This window comes from Nomia melanderi, unplaced genomic scaffold, assembly GCF_051020985.1.
Source record: "Nomia melanderi isolate GNS246 unplaced genomic scaffold, iyNomMela1 scaffold0926, whole genome shotgun sequence".
NCBI classification, from domain to species: Eukaryota; Metazoa; Arthropoda; class Insecta; order Hymenoptera; family Halictidae; genus Nomia; species Nomia melanderi.
In genome coordinates, this window is record NW_027476040.1 from 5001 (window position 1) to 12500 (window position 7500).

Consider the following 7500-nt stretch of genomic DNA (forward strand, 5'->3'; position numbering starts at 1 on the left):
AGACACGACAAACACACACCATGGGGCGACCGACGCGTTCGTTTCAACGCTTTCGCACAAAGTCGGCGGCGGTTATATATTTATATCATTATATTCCGGCGGACGGGACGCGACGTTCGAAAGCCTCGCCAAAGAGGAGCTCCTGCCTCTTCCTCTCTCTTTTCTACGAGAAAAGATAAACGTATTTTACGGGGATACGGAAACGTTACCACGTGGTGTCACACACGATCGTCCGTCTCTTCTCTATAGCAGAAACCGATAAAAATACACCTCCCGAAAGAGAGTATATGGTGATTCTTTTTATATATATATATATTTCGAAATACAACTGAACGTGGCGGAAGCGCACGGTGGTGGTCCAGCGAGGACACGCGACGACGGGGAATAAGAACTATTCGACCCGTTACGAATACGCATGCTCGTCCCGCACGATTTTAACACACACCGTGTTTTTCTCCAGTCGTCAAAGCGTTCGTGCGTCGAATTCGAAAAATAAAAAAAAAAGAAAAACACCTTTTCTCTCTCTCGGGGTAAAAGAGTCGATGTGTATTGTGTATAAAGGTTCTGCGAGAAGTCTCGTTTTGACGTGTGTTCCGCCGATAACGACGATCCTCCGAAACGGGGATACAGAAACGTTACACCTCACAACACGATCTCCGTCTCTTCTCTATAGCAGAAACCGATAAAAATACACCTCCCGAAAGAGAGTATATGGTGATTCTTTTTATATATATATATTTCGAAATTCAACTGAACGTGGCGGAAGCGCACGGTGGTGGTCCAGCGAGGACACGCGACGACGGGGAATAAGAACTATTCGACCCGTTACGAATACGCATGCTCGTCCCGCACGATTTTAACACACACCGTGTTTTTCTCCAGTCGTCAAAGCGTTCGTGCGTCGAATTCGAAAAATAAAAAAAAGAAATACACCTTTTCTCTCTCTCTCGGGGTAAAAAGAGTCGATGTGTATTGTGTATAAAGGTTCTGCTGCGAGAAGTCTCGTTTTGCCGTGTGTTTCGGTAACGACGATCCTCCGAAACGTACATCTCATTCGTAAGAGAGGAAGAAAACAATCTCCCTGGGGCCAGTCGGTAATATACCGACATACGACGTGTCGTGCACATCCGTCTCACGCACGGTATACAAAATATGAATAAAACGTGTGTAGTCTCTCTCTCTCGACTTCTTAATATTTTCTTTCACCTCTGACGCATCATTTCAGGTGACGTCGGGAGCGCGGGAAAAAAAATTTTTCTAAACACACGAAACCGTTCATCTCACGAACAGCCGAAAAAGTTGTCGCTCAGATCCATATCGCAGTGGAGCGGTATCCGCGGGCGGTCGTAATTGAACGACGCACGACGCCGCGAACACTCACGCGAGTCCATACAAACGATTCCGATCGTTTTGCAACAACTAGAACGTACACTGTCCGTGAAATTCACAGAATTTTCGCGTGTCCGCGACAAACGCCGACGAGACACCCATCGTTCGCTCGTACGTAGCATCCTTCTCTTAACCCGACTCAGAGACGTTCTTTGCGCCCTTCGGTAAAAAAACGTTCGATCCGAAGAGGTGAACGACGGCGGGGATTTGACAGAGCTACGCAAGCAGTGTATGGTACGTAAACGACCCTCAGCCAGGCGTGGTCCAGGAATTGTATCCGTGGACCGCAATGTGCGTTCGAAATGTCGATGTTCATGTGTCCTGCAGTTCACACGTTGACGCGCAATTAGCTGCGTTCTTCATCGACCCACGAGCCAAGTGATCCACCGTTCAGGGTAATCGTATAAATTTTATATTTCACATATATAATTTTATTCTCACTTGTTCGACCTAATATCTCTCTTCTTTCAAAGAGAAGATAAAAGTTGATACCTGAATCTCCGACCAGCGCGCGAAGGAGATTCAGGCGTCGCCTTGGAGACGACACCGAAGCCTTTCGAGACGAAAAACGTTCAAGTAATATGTATATATTTCTCGACGTTCCGGGCGTATAGTGCATTCAAAAACCCGCGAAAGACGCAGAAGACTCGCACGCGTGGAAACGACGGGGATATATTTTGTATCCTACCCGATACTGAATCCATCGCGTGCAGTCGACCCTCGCGTTCTTCCGATCAGACGCATCTATTGTTGCGCGCATGTTTTCGCGTCGCATCGCGCGAAACGTTGCACGAATCGTACCGATCGATCGATTGAAAGCAAATAATGAAAAAAGACTTCACAGCTGGCTCTTTGCCGGTCATTCGTCCCATGTTATCTCTTGCCGCGAAATTGGCGCGCAAGAGTTGGGTGTCAGACGCGCGGCTTTAAAACGAGCTTCACGGCCGGTCCCTTCGTTACCGCTTTCGTTCTTTCTCTCGGAACGACCATGAACGAACACGACGAGCGACGCTACGGCATACACACGTCCACGGATTCGATTAAAAAAACAGACTTCACAGCTGGCTCTTTGCCGGTCATTCGTCCCATATTATCTCTTGCCGCGAAATTGGCGCGCAAGAGTTGGGTGTCAGACGCACGGCTTTAAAACGAGCTTCACGGCCGGTCCTCTCAATTCCGTGTACGGTACACGCAAGATGCGGGTTCCACTTCCAGACTACCCGGTCCCTTCTCTCTACGAGAATCGATAGTAGAAGAACGGCTCGAAAACGCGTCTCAGAGACTAGGGGAAAAGAAGCGGTATGCGAGCGAAACGAAAACGCATTATGGAAACGTCGCGAAACAATGTTCGACGGTTGCTCGGTTCCAATCGTGCGGCCGTTTCAATTTCTCGTGCGCTTCACCGTCCCTCCGTAACTCTGGCCGATCGCGTATACCGAAGAGCCGACACGCGCAAAAACCACAGGCATTGTATACTGTGTATATATATATATATATGTTACAGTCACAGCCTTCGCGCGTTTTACTCTCCGACGCGGGGTTTCCACGACGAAAGAGAGACAGTTTCGTGGCGGGTGACTCGGCCGAATCGCTACGACGGGTATTTCTATTATAGAACGAATCATCGCCACCCTTTACCAGTGCCCGACGAAGGAATCACAAGGTCATCTGGAGTTTACAATGCCAGCGACGGTAATTCCAACGAAGACCCGATAAGTCAACTCATCGTTCTATTTCTCCCCGTACAGAAAAGCGAATCGACGCTAATGCACCTCGCGCAAGCACGAACGTTCTCTTCGCGTGGATCGTCCCATCGTCCAAAGATGTAAAGACGCATTGGAGATCGTGGTCTCTGGCGGGCTCATTGCACGCCCCACTGCATATCTTTCCTCGAATCGAGAATGATTCGTCCACTAAGGCTGCGAAACTACGCGTCGAGGAAACTAGGGGAAAGAAGCGGGATGCGAGCGAAACGACAATACATTATGGAAACGTCGCGAAACAATGTTCGGCGGTTGCTCGTTTCCTCCTGCGGACGTTTCATTGCTCGGGCGCTTCACGTCCCTCCGTAACCTTCGCGTGCCCCGGAGAGCCGGCAACCGGTGAACCACAGGCGTATAAACTATAGTCTTCTATAGCAAGCCTTCGGCGGTTACTCTCCGACGCGGGGATTCCACGACGAGAGAGAATTTCGTGGCGGGTGACATCGGTCGAAACGCTACGACGGGTATTTCTATTATAGAACGAATCATCGCCACCCTTTACCAGTGCCCGACGAAGGAATCACAAGGTCATCTGGAGTTTACAATGCCAGCGACGGTAATTCCAACGAAGACCCGATAAGTCAACTCATCGTTCTATTTCTCCCCGTACAGACAAGCGAATCAACGCTATCGCACCTCACGCATGCACGAACGTTCTCTTCGCGTGAATCGTCCCATCGTCGAAAGATATAGCCGCTTGGAGATCGTGGCCCATCAAGTTCTTCCGTAACTCCTGCGCGATCGCGTACCCCGGAGAGCAGGCAACCGGTGAACCACAGGCGTATAAACTATAGTCTTCTATAGCAAGCCTTCGCGTTTACTCTACGACGCGGGGATTCCACGACGAGAGAGATTTTCGTGGCGGGTGACACGGCCGAATCGCTACGACGGGTATTTCTATTATAGAACGAATCATCGCCACCCTTTACCAGTGCCCGACGAAGGAATCACAAGGTCATCTGGAGTTTACAATGCCAGCGACGGTAATTCCAACGAAGACCCGATAAGTCAACTCATCGTTCTATTTCTCCCCGTACAGAAAAGCGAATCGGCGCTATCGCACCTCACGCAAGCAGGAATGATCTCTTCGCGTGGATCGTCCCATCGTCGAAAGATGTAAGACGTACAGAAATCGTGGTCCATCACGATTATTCGTAACTCTCCGAGTCGCGTATCTGAGAGTAGGGCAAACGGAGAACCACAGGCATAAATAATACTATATATTTCTTATATAGTTAGCCTTCGCGTTTTACTCTCCGACATGGGGATTCCACGACGAGAGAGAGTTTCGTGGCGGGTGACTCGGCCGAATCGCTACGACGGGTATTTCTATTATAGAACGAATCATCGCCACCCTTTACCAGTGCCCGACGAAGGAATCACAAGGTCATCTGGAGTTTACAATGCCAGCGACGGTAATTCCAACGAAGACCCGATAAGTCAACTCATCGTTCTATTTCTCCCCGTACAGAAAAGCGAATCGACGCTATCGCACCTCGCGCGAGCACGTAACTACTCTTCGCGTGGATCGTCCCATCGTCGAAAGATGTAAGACGCACGGAAATCGTGGCCCATCAACGTTTTTTTGTAACTCTGCCGATCGCGTATCACAGAGCCGAGACGCACATACCACAGGCGTATAATACCGTTTTCTTTCGTATGGTAAGCCTTCGCGTTTACTCTTCGGCGCGGGGTTTCCACGTCGAGAGAGACTTTCGTGGCGGGTGACATCGGTCGAAACGCTACGACGGGTATTACTATTATAGAACGAATCATCGCCACCCTTTACCAGTGCCCGACGAAGGAATCACAAGGTCATCTGGAGTTTACAATGCCAGCGACGGTAATTCCAACGAAGACCCGATAAGTCAACTCAACGTTCTATTTCTCCCCGTACAGAAAAGCGAATCGACGCTGTTGCACCTCACGCAAGCACGAACGTTCTCTTCGCGTGGATCGTCCCATCGTCGAAAGATGTAAGACGCACGGAAATCGTGGCACATCACGTGTTTTCGGAACTCTGTCGACCGCGTATCTCAGAGACGACGCGCGCGAACCACTGGCATATACTATTATATATCGCGTTTTACCCTCCGACGCGGGGATTCCACGACGAGAGAGAGTTTCGTGAGCGGGTTGACTCGGAAGAAACGCTACGACGGGTATTTCTATTGTAGAACGCATCATCGCCACCCTTTACCAGTGCCCGACGAAGGAATCACAAGGTCATCTGGAGTTTACAATGCCAGCGACGGTAATTCCAACGAAGACCCGATAAGTCAACTCAACGTTCTATTTCTCCCCGTACAGAAAAGCGAATCGACGCAATCGCACCATACGCGTGCACGTAAACAACTCTTCGCGTGGATCGTCCCATCGTCGAGAGACGTAAGTTTTCATAGTATGAATTCGCGTTTTACTCTCCGACGCGGGGATTCCACGACGAGAGAGAGTTTCGTGAGCGGGTTGACTCGGAAGAAACGCTACGACGGGTATTTCTATTATAGAACGAATCATCGCCACCCTTTACCAGTGCCCTACGAAGGAATCACAAGGTCATCTGGAGTTTACAATGCCAGCGACGGTAATTCCAACGAAGACCCGATAAGTCAACTCAACGTTCTATTGCTCCCCGTACAGAAAAGCGAATCGACGCAATCGCACCATACGCGTGCACGTAACAACTCTTCGCGTGGATCGTCCCATCGTCGAGAGACGTAAGTTTCCATACTATGAATTCGCGTTTTACTCTCCGACGCGGGGATTCCACGACGAGAGAGAGTTTCGTGAGCGGGTTGACTCGGAAGAAACGCTACGACGGGTATTTCTATTATAGAACGAATCATCGCCACCCTTTACCAGTGCCCGACGAAGGAATCACAAGGTCATCTGGAGTTTACAATGCCAGCGACGGTAATTCCAACGAAGACCCGATAAGTCAACTCAACGTTCTATTACTCCCCGTACAGAAAAGCGAATCGACGCAATCGCACCATACGCGTGCACGTAACAACTCTTCGCGTGGATCGTCCCATCGTCGAGAGACGTAAGTTTCATAGTAAGCCTTCGGCGTTTTACTCTCCGACGCGGGGATTCCACGACGAGAGAGAGAGTTTCGTGAGCGGGTTGACTCGGAAGAAACGCTACGACGGGTATTTCTATTATAGAACGCATCATCGCCACCCTTTACCAGTGCCCGACGAAGGAATCACAAGGTCATCTGGAGTTTACAATGCCAGCGACGGTAATTCCAACGAAGACCCGATAAGTCAACTCAACGTTCTATTTCTCCCCGTACAGAAAAGCGAATCGACGCAATCGCACCATACGCGTGCACGTAAACAACTCTTCGCGTGGATCGTCCCATCGTCGAGAGACGTAAGTTTTCATAGTATGAATTCGCGTTTTACTCTCCGACGCGGGGATTCCACGACGAGAGAGAGTTTCGTGAGCGGGTTGACTCGGAAGAAACGCTACGACGGGTATTTCTATTATAGAACGCATCATCGCCACCCTTTACCAGTGCCCGACGAAGGAATCACAAGGTCATCTGGAGTTTACAATGCCAGCGACGGTAATTCCAACGAAGACCCGATAAGTCAACTCAACGTTCTATTACTCCCCGTACAGAAAAGCGAATCGACGCAATCGCACCATACGCGTGCACGTAACAACTCTTCGCGTGGATCGTCCCATCGTCGAGAGACGTAAGTTTCCATACTATGAATTCGCGTTTTACTCTCCGACGCGGGGATTCCACGACGAGAGAGTGTTTCGTGAGCGGGTTGACTCGGAAGAAACGCTACGACGGGTATTTCTATTATAGAACGCATCATCGCCACCCTTTACCAGTGCCCGACGAAGGAATCACAAGGTCATCTGGAGTTTACAATGCCAGCGACGGTAATTCCAACGAAGACCCGATAAGTCAACTCAACGTTCTATTGCTCCCCGTACAGAAAAGCGAATCGACGCAATCGCACCATACGCGTGCACGTAACAACTCTTCGCGTGGATCGTCCCATCGTCGAGAGACGTAAGTTTCATAAGTAAGCCTTCGGCGTTTTACTCTCCGACGCGGGGATTCCACGACGAGAGAGTGTTTCGTGGCGGGTGACTAGGCCGAAACGCTACGACGGGTATTTCTATTATAGAACGAATCATCGCCACCCTTTACCAGTGCCCGACGAAGGAATCACAAGGTCATCTGGAGTTTACAATGCCAGCGACGGTAATTCCAACGAAGACCCGATAAGTCAGCTCATCGTTCTATTTCTCCCCGTACAGAAAAGCGAATCGACGCTATCGCACCTCGCGCGAGCACGTAACAACTCTTCGCGTGGATCGT

General features: G+C 49.9%; 1 non-coding gene across 1 annotated transcript; it reads right to left on the minus strand.

Annotated features, from left to right (window-relative positions):
• Positions 1–1632: 1632 nt before the first annotated feature.
• Positions 1633–1787, minus strand: LOC143176870 (5.8S ribosomal RNA). The gene has a single exon (XR_013001371.1). It is a non-coding gene; the product is annotated as a 5.8S ribosomal RNA (ribosomal RNA).
• Positions 1788–7500: the final 5713 nt, after the last annotated feature.